The sequence below is a fragment of the Pezoporus occidentalis genome, unplaced genomic scaffold (assembly GCF_034315485.1).
Source record: "Pezoporus occidentalis ecotype Australia unplaced genomic scaffold, CSIRO_AGI_Poc_V1 ctg4, whole genome shotgun sequence".
NCBI classification, from domain to species: Eukaryota; Metazoa; Chordata; class Aves; order Psittaciformes; family Psittacidae; genus Pezoporus; species Pezoporus occidentalis.
The window spans coordinates 29,461,804-29,476,937 of record NW_026915724.1 but is presented as its reverse complement, the minus strand read 5'-3'; the positions used below and the strand labels follow the sequence as shown (position 1 = coordinate 29,476,937).

Below are 15,134 nucleotides of genomic sequence, written 5' to 3'. Positions count from 1 at the left end.
GAAGGTCTTGGCTTGTTCACTTGATTGATTGATTGATGATCTTCCAGCAGGGTATAAATCTCCTCACATCTCTGTGTCTTTCTCTGGCCTGAACACCAAGGAAACACTAACATCTCCTCCCTGCAATGTGAAGGGAGCTTTGTTCTTCCCAGTTCATGTCTACCCATTCTTTCCAGGGTTAAAAGAGGGGCCATAGGGTTTAATAGTCCCCCATGACTGTGCTACAGGCACAGGTTTTAAAAAAAAAAAACAACATTTTGTTGACACTAACATTGGTTTTATTTCTGAGCAGCCATCAATTAGTTCACAAACACTCACACACACAATAGCACAAAGGTGCACATCCCAGCCCTGAGTCAGAGAGATCTATTTCAGTAGTATGTAAAACCCAAACTGCTTCTCAGAGCTGGGGCATTCTCTTTTGGGGTTTTGCTGCCACTGGGCTCTTCCCAAGACTAATGGCATCACCTTCTTGTCTTCCCCAGACACTTTGTACCAGCACATCTTGCTCTTGTTACTTCTCTGGCCCTGTTTCAGTGCCCTTGGCCATATTTCTACCTGCTTCTCCAGCTCTGCAGCACAGCTGACTGTGGAGAGAGCTGTTCCTTTCCACACTTTGTTTCCCTGTTATGAAGGAACTTTTCCTGTGCAGTGCTTAGCCCCTGCTGGCCCCTGGTCACCTATATTGGGCCATGGCCTGACTAGTGATTTAACCTTTTGGCAATCACCGTAGGATTTCATCCAGTGGTTTTAACAGCAATCCTGTCCTCCATTAAAAGGCTATTGTCTTTTAAGAGCAATCTCCATAAAACCCTTCTGGGTTCAGCCTTACTAAGTTCAATGTTTTTTTCCATTGGGCAAAGCCTACCTCTGGTCTCAGGTGGAGGCTCTTGCCCTCTGTTTTTCCCCTTCTCTATCCTCTGCTGTAGGGCAGCGAGAGAGCCCAGTTTGTGGAGGCACCCAGCAGGGCCCCATCTCCTAGCAGGGAAAAACCCCTTCCCCCCACCAGTGGGCCTCCCTCCCACCCCTATTCCCCACTGCCAATCGCTGTATCCTCCTTAATGGTATTACAGCTATGAAATATGATTTTCTTCCAGTTGGGAATAGGAATTTTGCCATGTTTTGCTGAGCAGCACATTTAATATAAATAATTCCTACTGCTCACAGGCTCCCACTTTCATGTAAAGGTTTATGCTGAGCCCACAGCAAAGAATTTTAGGGAAAGGCTATTCATTAAGACCCTGCCTTACTTGTCTGTCACTTCCAGAAGTCCCCTACAGGCAGAAGGGGTCATGTAATGTCTTATTTATATCAAGCCTTCCAGTAATTATTTTTCTCCACAACATTTTAGCACACACCTGTTTTTTTTCCTCATTTCTCTATTTGTGGTGCTTTTTGATTTTTTTTTTCCCCACCCCAAGTTGCTTGCTCTGATGCTAGTAGGAGACATCCAACCTTTTAAAGAAATCATTCATTTTTTTAAAGGTTGAACATGTCATGGTAAGTTGGTGTACCTAATATTAAATCCCAGCTGTTTCTTTCAAAGTTCTTGAGCATTGGATAACTTGCAGAGGCACTCATGAGCTCTGTGACCCTGGCACAGAGGGTGGACGTGGCATGCAAAACCACTGATGGAAACCACTGAGAAGCACACACATGTCCAGAATAAGGACTGAATCCTCTTGTGTACCTCAGCCTACAGTCGAAAGATCGCATACAGGATGCAGAAATAAGCTATTACTGTTTTGTTGCTACCCATTTGCTCCACAGGAGCTGCTCATAGGAGTTCTTGTCACGAATAAACCATCACAACATGGATCTTCACTGGTAGCCTTAGCACAGGCACCAGCTGCTGTCCCATCACCTAGGCAGCACTGCTATGAGCAGTTAATCAGAGCATCCTAACCAGGTGAAGATAGACTCGAGTATCGGCAATGCGCTTTTTCCATCCTCGATGTAACATCTGTCACTTGAGTTTGTGTGAGCTCCACAGCTGTAAGTGCCAATTCCTGTGCCTGGTGCTTCCCAATCCACCTTGTAAACACAGCAAGGGTGGAAACAGAGGAAGAAAACGTTACAGAAAGAGATGGAGTTAAAAAAAGGCAGCAAGGTGACCCACTTTGCACAGGACTGGTCTCTGTAAGTACCAAGGAGCTGGCAGCAGTGGGGAGGCCATTGGAAACAGTCAAAATGTACCTCCTGCACACCTGACACTGCTCTCAGTGGAGCTGCAGAAGAATGTGTTTTCGTGTCTCTGAGCTTCCAGCCCAGCCAAGCAGTTTAAGAACCCGGCATGGTTGGCATGAGCAGCCAGTGCTGGCCCTGAAGTGCCACCTCATGGTTTTGAAATGCCACATCTTGAGAGGCCTCTGCTCCGAGCTCAGGGAAAGAACCGAGTACCTCTGTGAGCAAGGCAGGTCAGTGTTGGTGGTTTACAGCTGGCCACCAGAGCACAACAGATCAGGACTAACTCAAAGTGCTTTTTTACAAAGCTGCAATATAAAGATTGTAGCAGGCCGGCTTTAGGACTTGGATGGGTGCACAGGTTCAAAAAAGACAAATGGAGAGTCAGGGCAGCAGTGGGTGATGGAGGAAGGTTTAAAGCTCAGCCTACGGAGCCTAAGGAGCAGACGGAATTGAGAAGTGGAATGAGGAGAGCTCTGAAAATACCCGAGAAGAGACAGCTCACAGGATAAGGCATCCTGACAGATATGAAGAGTAATGGGGAAACAGTCTTACAGCAAAAACCAGGGGTGCAAGGGCAGGGAGGAAACTTCATCGTGTGTTTACACAGAAGAACTGATATGTTACAGACCATGTGCAGACATGATTTTAAGAAGTAGCCAGTGATTCTGGGTGCCACATGGAAGAGCTGACAGCCTGAGACACCTTCAAGTGATTTGACTGTTTCAGTTTTGGAAAATGAGACACCCATAAGGCCTCTCAGGTTTAATGTGCATAGCCCCCTCTGAATTGTCACAACCAGAGCCAGCCTAATGCTGTTTTCCTGAAAACCTTGGTCCCCATTTATGAAGTAAGTGGCCTGAAAGCAAGCGGTGGCTGCAGCTTGTAGTGGTCTGTATCTTCACACAACACCCAGCCAGGCTCCACATGGACCCATGGATGCTGCTCTAGCCTCACTCTCATCCAGGCAACTCTCCAGAGGTGCCAGAGGCAGTGAAGGCCAGGCTTTAGCAATATCCTGTTGCTCTCACAGAGCTATTCCTTGCTCATTCACTTTGAACTTTCTCTTCACAGCCCTGTTAAAAGCACCCTGATTCTTCCATAAACTTTGTCAGCATAGTCCATGCAGCAGCGAATGCGCAACTAAACCTGCATGAACCACATCCCGGTGCAGAGACCTCCCCATCTTTCTGCAGCTGGTAACCTTGCACACATGTGTGCTTTCTGTGCTTCACATGGGGGTCAGCAGCCACAGCTCTGCAGGCTTCCATCACAACGAGCCTCCAAAGACTGACCCCACAGAAGCTATGCCACCCCACGGCTAATCTGACCAGGCCTGCAAAGGCTGAAAGCTGTACTTTGTTAACATTTAACCTTGCTTAAGCCTTGAGCTTGGGCTACTTTCAGCTGCCCCAGGATGATTGATAAAAGACCCCTCGTGGCATCACTAATTTGGGGGGCAGTGCAAGCTGTATGGGTTCCCATGCGCACATATGGAAGAGCTTCAGAGTGTCAGATCCAATACTCAATCTCTGTATCAGCAAAGGTGTAATGAAATTCACGTTATTGCTCCTTGAATAGCTTAGATTTAGGATTGTGTAGAAGAGAGCTCAAGTCTCGGGGCCGCTATTTGGGTAAAAACTTGGGGAAGTAATTCTCCCGCTTGTGCTATTAAGCATGTGGTTTTCTTTATTTTGAGATCTCACTTTGCCTGGTATACATACACCCATATATCTCACAGCGCTTGTATGGAAACCATACACAATAACAAAATAGCCTTATGTACTGTTAAGGCTGGTTTTAAAATTTACAGGGTATAACCCTCTTTTTTTCTTATTTTTTTTTTTACTTTTTTGTTGAAAAGAAAAATTTTAAAACAGTTCCATATAGTTAATGTGGTGTTTGGCCTTCCACTAAAAAGATACTATTAAACCAGTCACAAAAACACTAGCAAGTGAGCAAATGTTTAAACCACAAATCTCCCTAAACTCCTAAGGGAAGGAAGGGGGTGGGGGGCTCTACCAGTTCCAAAATGGCAAGATCATATATCAGAGGTGAATAATAATGTGCAAAAAATATGTTTCAAGGAATAACACAAACTAGGAGGGGTGGGAGAGAAAGCACTTTAAGAGATGAAAAAGCTTAAATCCAGGAAAGATGGAGATTATAGTAGTGTAGGGGTGACCGGTTTGCTAAAGGAGTGGGGGGAGAGATGTAGAGGGGGTGAGTGAGAGAAAGAAAAGAAAGAAAAGCAAAGCAAGAGAAAAAGACAAAGCAAGCAAGCAAGAAAGGAAGAAAAAGAAAAGTGAAAGAGGGAAAGACAGAAAAGTGAAAAAAAAGAAAAAAGATAAAGGAAAATAAAAAAATAAAAATACAAATAAAATAAAAAAAGATTATGAAAAGAAAGAAGAGGACTGAATGGGAGTGAAGTAACAGGGTGAAAACCACCCTGGTTGTGGCAATGCAAATGAGGCCTCTCTGAACCAGCATGCACGAAGCACGACTGTATATTCCATACACGAGACAGTTAAAAATTTGAACATAAGGTAGCATTTCCTTTATCATATCCCATAAAAATAGCAATTTGCTAAAGCCCTTGTAGCACAGTATGGAAGGTGGTGTATTTTACTGATAATGTAGAGATGACAGATAGTCCTATACTAGGAGGTTTCAATGGTGTCTTGCTGTATAGCATAATAAATTGTGAGGAGCAGAGACAGAGGACAGTGCAGGCACTGCTCCACCTCCAGTAGCCAAATAATTCAGCTCCAGCTCAGTAATTATGCTGTGTGAAAATATGGGATTAATTAGACTGGTACACTAACACACTGTAGTCTCATTAAAGGCTGAACAGCATTTTCATAGATACTGCCACTTGAACAGGGCTGCTGCTAATGTGAAAAGACAAAGTCTCCTCTTTTCACACTCCTTGCATATTATCTTACTTAAGGCCACTTAAGCAAACTTCCAAAGGCAGCCTGGCAGAAAGCCCTTTCTGGGATTTATTTTGTTATTTTACCTGTGTGCCAGGGAAGCAGGGTGAAAAAACAAGCCAAGGGGAAACGCTAACATTAGCAATAACTTCAAATTCTCCCTTTGCACCAACCAGACTTGCTTCTTTCCTTCCTTCCTTCCTTCTTAATTTTTCCCTCTCAGTCTTTTGGGGAGGGAAGCGTGGGGGATGGGATGTGTGATAAAGGGAAGGGATGCCTCAGAGAGAATGAAAGTTGTCCCCATTGCAAGCCTCAACTGTTTGATTTCAGTTTAAGAGGTCAGCCTTTCCAAAGGATTTGCTCAGCCTGATGAGGGGTGTAGGAGACCACACCAATGTCACAGCCCAATGGAGGCGTGCTGGAGTAAATAAGACCTGCGTGTTTTGAAATGAGAGGTGATTAGTGAGCCAAAAGACACAATTTATGCTAAATAGTTACTGTTTCACAATCTTTTATCTGCAGAGAAAAACCTCCTCATGGTTACTCCAAGCCACCAAAAAGGTCTCAGTTGCCCAGCAAGTTCAAACGTTGCTACACCCACAATTAAATCTCTGTGGCTTCTGACAAACCACATGGAAAAAAATAAAGTATGTAGGACAATGGCCTTGCAGACAATAAAACTACCTCCCTCAGAATCCAGCACCTGGGAGAAAACTGGCTTTGGAAGGGATGTAAGGCTGTAACACAGGCTCCTTTAAACAAGCAGATCTACTCCATCAGCTCCCCTTGCTGCCGACACCTCATGGGTCAACAAAGCCAGTCAATGGGTCTCTGGCAACCCCGTGGCTCTCTGCTCCCTTCTGTGTCACTCTGTGGCTTTGACCCTGCACGGGGATGCTCGCTGAAGCTGGAGGTAGGTGGGAATTGGTGTTGGCATCATCCAGAGGATCCTGATGGGGAGCAGGTTTGGTCCTTGTGTTCTTTAATTCTGGGTAAATGGTGGGGATACAGTCTGCTGCGTGGGGAGCAGACTGCCACAGGGGTGTTAATATATAAAGCTTGTCCTTTAAAATTAACAGGCCTCCGTAAAGACCTGCTTCACCCTGCTCTCAGGAGAGCTATTAGAGCAGAGAGAGACTTTGCCACATACGTAGGAAGGAAGAGGCTGGGGGGAGAGGCAGGAGAGGAGCCAGCACATCCCGATGACAGACAATAACAGAGGTATCTGTGCAGAAATACTGTGGGCTTGGAGATGCCTTTGAAATAGGCAACTGTAATATTCAAGTCAGAGAAATAGCTGATGTTGAATAGACTGAAACCTGCTTTGTGACTTAACAAAAGTGGGCAATAGAGAGAGGTTGACATGAAACAAGTCAGTTTGCAGCAGGCTCTAAGGTTAGCATCATTAGCAAAGGGGAAAAATGATTAGCAGTAAAAAGTGAGACATGAAAAAGAGATTTAAAAGGAGAGCTAGAGGGAGCTAGGGGATGGGGGGTGCTTTATTTGTACCTGAGGAAAATGAAAGAGATTCCTTCCAGACACATTTGAATACTCTCTGCTGCCTTCACACACAGGAGTTTTATGAATATTTACTTTTCACATGGTTTGGGGAGGGATAAATTCTTTGGCACTGGTACTGAAATCTGAAAGCAGTTTCTCCTGTCCATTTGCAAATTGTTCATATGAAATCAAAGGCCAAGAGCATCCCAAATAATATCCCTCCTGCAGGTAAATGCTTTTTCATTCATCTGTTGAAATGTAGGTGATCGACCTTCAGGGTTGTTGGACCCTGCTGGCCTGAGGTAAGTTTGTCAGATCCAACTTTAGCTTGGTTAGTGTGGAAACACTCAGTAGGGCTTTAGCTCTCAAGTGACAATGCCACTTTTAATAAATACTATTTAGGCTCTTAAGTCTTGTAAGCTCTTTTTAAACTGTTACCTCCTGACTCACTGCACAGAATACTTTAGGGTCTTCATCCTGAGATGGGGACAGCATGCAGCCATCAAGGTCTTTACATTCAGTCAGTGTTAGTAGTGTTATCCTGAAGACATGAGAGGAGTTTCTGGTGTCAGGAGGCTTTTGAAATACATCTTCCATACCATGAGGGTACTCACATTACACCACCTTCACTGAGGCTGGTATAAAGGAGCAGAGAGACCGTGGAGGGGCTTGTGCCGCACAGCCACCTGTGTGCTGCTGCTCTATGCGTGTGCTCATGCACTGTCACTGAGACAGTGGTGTGTCTCGGTGGCTGGCGTGTCAGGAGTCCTAATTCACCACACCAGCATGAGCCTTTGGAGACTGCAGGTAAAATACTAATGGAAGGAAATATGGAAATATAATTCTGACACACCAGCGAAAGAAAATGAGCGCTGATTATGAGAGCTGTCAGCTTCATCCTTCTCTCATCTTGTTGTGTCTATGGGAATAGAGAAATCAAATTAAAAATGCCTGAGTGCATTCAGGAACCCAAAGGGGAACATATTGATCTGCAGATAAGGTCAAATACATGCCCTCCAGTTTATGAGTAGGGGGGAACTTCAGATGTGTGTGAAAGAGGGAATAAGTGACTCCAAGGCTGGCCAAAAGAGGACCCTCTCTGATGGTCCTTCTCATGAGAAATACCTTTCAAAAGTTGGATAACAAAACCCAGCTGCCTGAACATCTATAGACAGCACTTGAAAAGCAGTATCCTTCAAACTGCCTCTTACAAGTGGAGATGGGAGGAAATAAAAATGACAAGGATGTTAGCTGACCACAGCCCAGCAGGGCCGTGCAGTGTTCTCTGCTCCCTGGAAAGGGCCACTGGTGGATCTGAGCTCCCATCTGCGGAGAGCAAAGCGGGAGCTGCTTGCCACTTAAGCCGTAAGGAGTTTAGTCAGCAGAGTCAAGAATATCAGTTACCTGAATGTTAAAATTTTCCCTGACTTCTTCATCAAACTTCTTCATCTCCTGAGAGTGTTCAGGCAAAAAAGTTACTAAAATATCATTTTTCCTCTGTGTCCTTTGTTATGTTTGCATTTCATCTCAAGGCCCATAGCGGCTACTTAGAGGGAAGAAATAGACTTTTCACTGGAATAATGACAATTTGGAGGCCATCGTTTTGCTCTATTGCGGTTCTATGCCTTTTTCTGATATACATGAATTCAAAGGATGGTGCTTAGATCTCAGACAGGATAAAGCCAATGTTTGCTTCAGAAGGATATTCTTTGGGAAGAGTACATTTTTCGCAATTGTGGAATGACATATTGCTCTGGGGTTATAAAGCAAATTTTATATTTAAAAAGCTATCTCCAAGACATGCGCTCCTTTAGCTCAGCTCAGCTAAGCAAAATACAGAAAGAGAGAGAGAGAGAACAGGAGAGAAAATGAATTAGCTTGAACTTTTGCTGAGATAAATATGGCCTGATCTTTTAAGTTCGGTTCATGTAAGCGATCGCACTGAAATCAGTGGGGTTTCACCCACGTACTTGGAAGCAGACGTTGGCCCCATATGGCTTAGCAATAAAAAAACATTTTCAAAACATCAACTAAACTTCTCTGTAGTTAGAGACAGGACGCAGTGAAATACCTGCCTCACCCGACTCTCCACAGCTCCCTCTGTGTTTTGTGGCTGCGTCAGGACCAGGTGCCCTATGCACCTTGTCCCTCTTCCTGGCCACACCAAACCCCGCCATTCACTGGTGCTTTTGGCGGGCCTGCAGAAGCCACTGGAGCGATGGTGGCAGTGCACACCAGGCTGAAGGTAAAGCGGGTCACCAGAGCACTCACCCAATCGGCAATGGGAGACCATCACGTGAGGGAAATGCCTCCACTCATTGCACTGGTCCAGAAATGGCAATGTTGACTTAATGCATGCAAAGCAGCAAGGGACAAACTGGTCCCTCATCTGCCTGAAATCATGTTGAACTGAGAGGAAGGGAAAGAGTGTGAGCGAGGGTGTGCACACCCGTCTGGGCATGCAGGGTGGGAGCGTGCCTCCCTCTGCTCCTGCCCCCATTTCTTTGCAGGGGCTCCAGATCATCTGCTGTTCACAGGCATTGAAAAACTAGTGGGAAAACCGATGCCTGGTTGTGACTAGAAGCTAATGTAGTCTACATGCAGCAGACATCTAATATGATGTTATTTATTCCCATAGATCTGTTTATTTTGTTTTCAATTTACCAAACCCTGTGACACATTCCCAAAGGTGCCTTGTTGTACAATACGTTGCACACAGTAAGATATTCAGCCTAATTCACTCTTTGTTTTGTTTCAGTTCAGCTGCATGAGGGCACAAATGCGTCTGTGTTATATCTTCTCCTGTGACTGATGTTGCAGACTATTGCCATAGGGTTTTGTGAAATGGGATCTTAGTTAATCTAGGGCATTGTCTTTGTAGTGCTGAATTCTTATTTGCAAACATAATGTTCTGGCATTGATGCAACAGGGGAACATTAGTGATTTTTTTTTGTTTGTTTAGAATAGACTGTATGTATGTGTTTTTAATAAACTTCTATTCTAAAGCTTTTTCTCCCCATTCTGCTTTTGATCTGAGGCATTTATAACACATTGCATCATGTCACATTCATGTCTTTAGCTAGTCAAGCCAAATATTCATAAAACCCATGTGCCAAACAGAAAATGTACAATGCTAAGGAAAAAACTACCTGATATTTTCTATTTCTATATTGTTTGCCTTCTGCAGGAATTCAAGCCTTTAAACAGACAGACACACACATACAGAAAAGAGTTTGAAAGTATTGTCTGTCCATAGCCTGTTCTCAACCTGGAAGGATGGTATCACTTAGAAATCGATGGCTTTTCTTTGCACTTCGTTGAAAGCTCTCCTGTTTTCATTTTTCTTTTATTCCAGGAACATGTTGTTATTTTGTGTCCTGAGGACCTGGTCTGAGGAGCTGATGCAGAATCAGGAATTCCAAATCGGATGACATTATAAAGGTGTGCTGCAGACAAATTTCAATGTAAACAGGATCTAGAAGAGATTTGATGAGATTGTGAAAAAATGAAGATGGGATGTAGATTCATTAATAAAACGGCCTGTGGCTAGTGAATGTAGAGCCTGATTGATCACAATTACTGCAGTTCGTAACCGGAAAACCAGACGTCGGAGGACATGCACAAGGTAAAGCTGGTCTGACGTCAGAACTGAACCTCATGTATTTATTGGGTGGCAAGTACAGAAACCCAGCTCTGGCTTGTGATGAGTCTGTTTCTGTAACAGCATTTAAAGTGGTTTAATTTTCACTTCAGCAAGCTTTCAGCCTGATTATCAAAAGGGCTTTCTTAGGAACCTGCTTGGACGATGAAGAAAACAGATCTCCCACACGTGCCTCCCAGTGTGCACACATTGGTGTCTGGCACAACAGAACTGGGCCCTTCACTTTGAATTAACACCAACAGTACACCGCACAAGCAGATGACTCCCCATCACCAGCTATTACTGCTCTGAGCTGTGCTCATCCCCTTTGCAGTGCAGGCAAAACAGGCCCCATGAGCTGCCACTTGCCCAATGGGTCAGCTCTCTGCTGCATGGTTGGGTGCCTGCATTTGGTGAACAACCAGGGCTGGCAGGTCAATTAAGGATCTCCCGGTAGGAACACTCAAAGCCTAGCTGTCCCTTTTATGCGGGCTCCTCTACACCCAGTAGAGACAACCCATGCAGTATTGTTGCCTGTATGTTTAATATCCACATGAGCTCCTTGCTTCATATACAGAAATGGAAATTGGCTATTGCATATCATGAGCAGAAATCCCCACAGCCAACAGGAACAGTCAGGAGGCAGGTGAAAAGATGGGGCACAGCAGAGCAGACAAAGAAATGCCCTTTTCAGTCCAGTGCCCACATCAGCCCCTGGAATCTGGCTTGTGGGTATGCTGAGCACACTCACAGTGGAAGACACCAAAGACCGTGATGAAGCATTAAAAGGGCAGTGTGACGGTCACATACCAGGAATATCTCCCCATTTGCCAAAGTCTAAGAGCTTTGGAAAGATAATGCTCAGAGGAGTTCCCCCAAGTGGTTGGAGAACTTTCTCTACACTCTAGCTGCCCATCTGTGAAAGAGGAAAAATATTTCCTCATGATACTTTAGCAGGCCCAAAGGGGGACAAAGCTGTGATGGGTTGGGAAGCACTCAGTTACCTGAGTGACAAGTAGTAGAAGAAATGTCTAGAAAATGGACAGGCTTCTGGGGCAGGCTTTCAACAGCACACAGTAAACCAGGCATGGGGCCACCCACTAAGCCACCAAGACACATTACTGACAAGCTGTGTATTGAGTGAGATCCAGCACACCTCCCGTGGCATGGCAGAGTGCAGGGAAGGACACTGGGGTGCAGCCAGACACCCACACTACAGCTAAACCATGGCTGTGCGGCTCGGGCAGGAGCTGCACTTGTGCTGCTGAGGTGTCAAGTGGGGCCTAGAGGCTCTCCCAGGTCACTCAGAATTTCTCCCTTGGATCCAAACTCCCAGTTACTGCAGAGACATGTAGCTCCTGAAAATTCCTGCTTCCATTTGCTCCGAAATGCTCGCAGTACCTGCTGTCCCTGAATTTATCATCATAGCTCGCATATGGATTTAAGACAGGAGCCTGAGCAGAAACACCCCAGACAGCGCCTAGCTGCTCTGAGCCAAAGCAAGGCATCCATCCTGGTGTATTGGATGTATCTATCCCTCTAGGTTTACTTTCACCTGTGTTCCACACCAGACTGCTGCCAGCCAACAGTGCCATCGCCTTCTGTTCAATGTGCCACAGCAGCCTCAGCCCCTCTGCTGCCTTGGCAAGAGCAGGCAGTGGGCTTGGGACATACACATCTCTATCTGGGTCCTCAGATGCAAACACAACCCCAGGCTTCCTTTTGCTGACTTCTTCTTAACCTTGAATTAAAGAGTAAATCAGTTGAATGATCTGTTCTGCAAATTCATAGGCAAGGCTTACAGACTGCGAGCAAAATGAGGAGAAGAAAGAGCAAGGCCGAGAGGATGGCCAGATGTCCCTAGCAAGGGAAAAATCCTCCTGGAGCTGGGCATCTGGATTTCACAGTCACCAAACACCAGCAGTCACCACCATATGCTGAGCAGAAAACACAAACCTGTTCTACACCCCCAGTGACAGAGGAACACATTGGCAGATTGAAGAAGCTTAGCAGGATTTGATTTGGGAGAAAGTCATGAAACTCCCTTGGCATAAGACATCCACTAGCAAAGACCTCATCTGCAGCAGAAACCAGTCCTTTCCTTCCCCTGGTGGCCCTCTGTCCTACCTGGATGAGACATGTGCCTCCTCTAGAGGGAATCTGGAGGTATCAGAAGCCCATTTCTGACCTGGGGCTACCTGCAGTGCTGCACTTGTTATGGGCATTCAAACCAGCCGCTGTCCTGCATCAGGGACAAGCACACCAGGGTCGGCTGAATGCAGCTGCCAAATTGCCTGTCTGTGCCCTATGATTTGGTGGAGAGGGATGGGAGAAGGGAAAGACAAAAGGAGCTGGATTTGGGTTGTGGGTGTGTGCTGGAAAGGCAGGTTTTGTCTTCATGTGTTGTCTGCTCTCAGCTCTTGTGTGCGTGGCTTTGTTATGTGTGAGCAACCATCGCTTTCAGTTCCTGGTAACTCAGTCCTATTTCTGTTTTCAGGAGCTCCTTATCAAGCTCAGTTCCTAGCCGCCTGTCAAAGGCTCTGCCTCCTACCCTTGGATTTGCTCAATCTTTTCTTCTCCTTTGACAGGATGTCCCCTGGTGACACTTAACTTACCCAACCAGTCCTCCCAGGGAGCTGGATGACTTTCAAAACCTTTCTGTTGACCACTTCACAGAACTTGAAGCTCACGGCTACTTGCATAACAAGGGATGCAATCTAGTGGAGGTAACAAACCCCTTCCTCTGTCCCCACCATATCCAGGTGGGTCACTCCCAAACATGACAAACTGGTGACAGCTGTGTGCAGGACCTCCCAGAAGTTGAACCAGCTGCAATAAGGAATGAAGATTCAAAGCAGGAAGAGTGAACAGAGGTTGGAGGAATGTGGTAGAAAAGCCCCCCCAGAGTTAAGCTATTGCTGCCCAGGTGTTTGCTATTCTTACTAATCAGAATCACCCAGAACCCGATGGTTCTCTGCTAATGATGACCTCCAGGACAGGGCTATGTGTTAAAACTGATCATTCTAAGTAGCCTTGATAAATGTATTGCTGCTAGAGGACAAGAATATGTCTTAGACAAGGCCAGATGTCCTGTTACATTGCAGGACATAATCTTAGCTTGTGTAGTGGTCATCTATCACATTTTGATTGCACAAAACATGCTGGACCTACCTACCTGGATCCTCCAACACCGATCCCAAATCCTTGACCGTTGTTTAAGAACAACCTAATAGAAAAAGGGCAAAGCTGCTTTTGTATAAATAGCGTTGGTGGAGGCCACTGGTATGTTCTCTTCCCAATCAAAAATTGCTTTCTGATAATGGTGAAAATCCCATCATATTCTACCATTTTCAAAAATAAAAGTTTTATTCACTGTGCTCGGTTTTGTTTGTCTGTTTGTTTTTCCAGTTAAAGAAAAGCCTGGCCTCCTTTGTTGGTCATATTAAATACCTTATTTAAATAGCTGAAACCAAGTAACCCTTTAAAGAAGTACCTGGCAGAGACAGCCACATGCGAAATTAGTTAGTCTCTAACCAAGGGCTCTCTATTAGCTTTATCTAATACGTATAAAGGACTCTGTGTTGCTGTCCCTATTACAGACCCAAGGCAGCAGATTTCACACTGAACTGCATTTGGTCTTGCATGCCTATTTCCCCCATAGCTTTACTTACCATGCTTACAAAGCCTAAACAGACAGGCATGTGCTTATATATTTTGAAGAGCACATTTCCTCATACTATACAAGAGATTTCTTTGAATACCCTTTCATCATTTGCAACAGCGCCCTTGGAAGTTTTAGCAATATTTGTTTCAGATAAGTTTATTTTTGTATGATTGATTGAAATCTCAAGCTGCAATTAAGAAAATTGCAGGGGGAACCATTAAAGGGATAGCGTCATTTTCTCCCCTTTCCACTAAAATGTCAGGTTTCAATGTCACCGCAAGATAACCCAATCGCGTGCTTGTACACCGTTCACCCAGGCTGGAGTAAGAGTAAAACCGTCTGGAGTACTAATTACAAATGACTAGAAATAATGACACTCAGCAGAAGGAAAATGAAAGGCCCCGGTCCTTATTACTTAACCGCCGAGGTGTGTGTGCGCGGTAATGCGGATTATGGTGAAGCAGTCTGTTTAGTAAATACACAAACATCCATCCCCACTTGTAGATTAGCCTCAGTCCCTCCCCCATCTCCCTCTGTCTCTCTGCCCTTTCTTTCTCTCCAATTATAAACCAGCACCAGGTTTTCTCATCAGCCATCTCCATGTCTCCAAATGGCTTTTCAGTGTCAGGCCTATCAGGAAATTAACTCATCATGCAGTGACAGCTGCTAATTTTTTCCCCTTACATGTCAGATGGATCGCCTGCTGAAGCTAATAATGAATCACCAATCCCTGATTAGAAGGTGCTTCCGAAACATATAACTGCCATCTGAGCTAACTTTTTTCTTCATATAAAATGATATCACCCTAGAGGAGTAGAAAACGAATTGTATTCTTCAACAAGATGGAACTGGGGTAGGCTGTTTAAGTGAGCCGTGTGCTATCTTAAATTATGGGCTAATATTGCGCAGTAAAATAAGTGAAAACTCACAGCTCTCTTTTATTTTGCCAAATGAATGACCTTTTTCTGTTACTTAATACTCTCACTAGAACTAAGTTTGTTTCAAATTTCAGGAGTGGTTTTGTCTTCATCCTTTTCATTCTGTTTACAGCTGTTGTGCTCAGGAAATCTACTGAGCAGGGAAAGTTGGAAAAAAGCCATGTAAGCTGCTTTCTGAGGCCTGCATCTACCACCAGGCCAGCTCCTTGTGCTGGTCTGCCAATAACTCCAACCCCATCTCTCAATCCCAGTGATTTTCTGAAGGGAACTCACCG

General features: G+C 44.9%; 1 long non-coding RNA gene across 1 annotated transcript; it reads left to right on the top strand.

The window, feature by feature from the left end:
• The first annotated feature begins 631 nt into the window (after nt 1-631).
• Nucleotides 632-13,547, top strand: LOC134171112 (uncharacterized). The gene is made up of 3 exons (XR_009967481.1): nt 632-3,034; nt 9,973-10,242; nt 12,755-13,547. It is a non-coding gene; the product is annotated as an uncharacterized LOC134171112 (long non-coding RNA).
• The last annotated feature ends 1,587 nt before the right edge of the window (nt 13,548-15,134 follow it).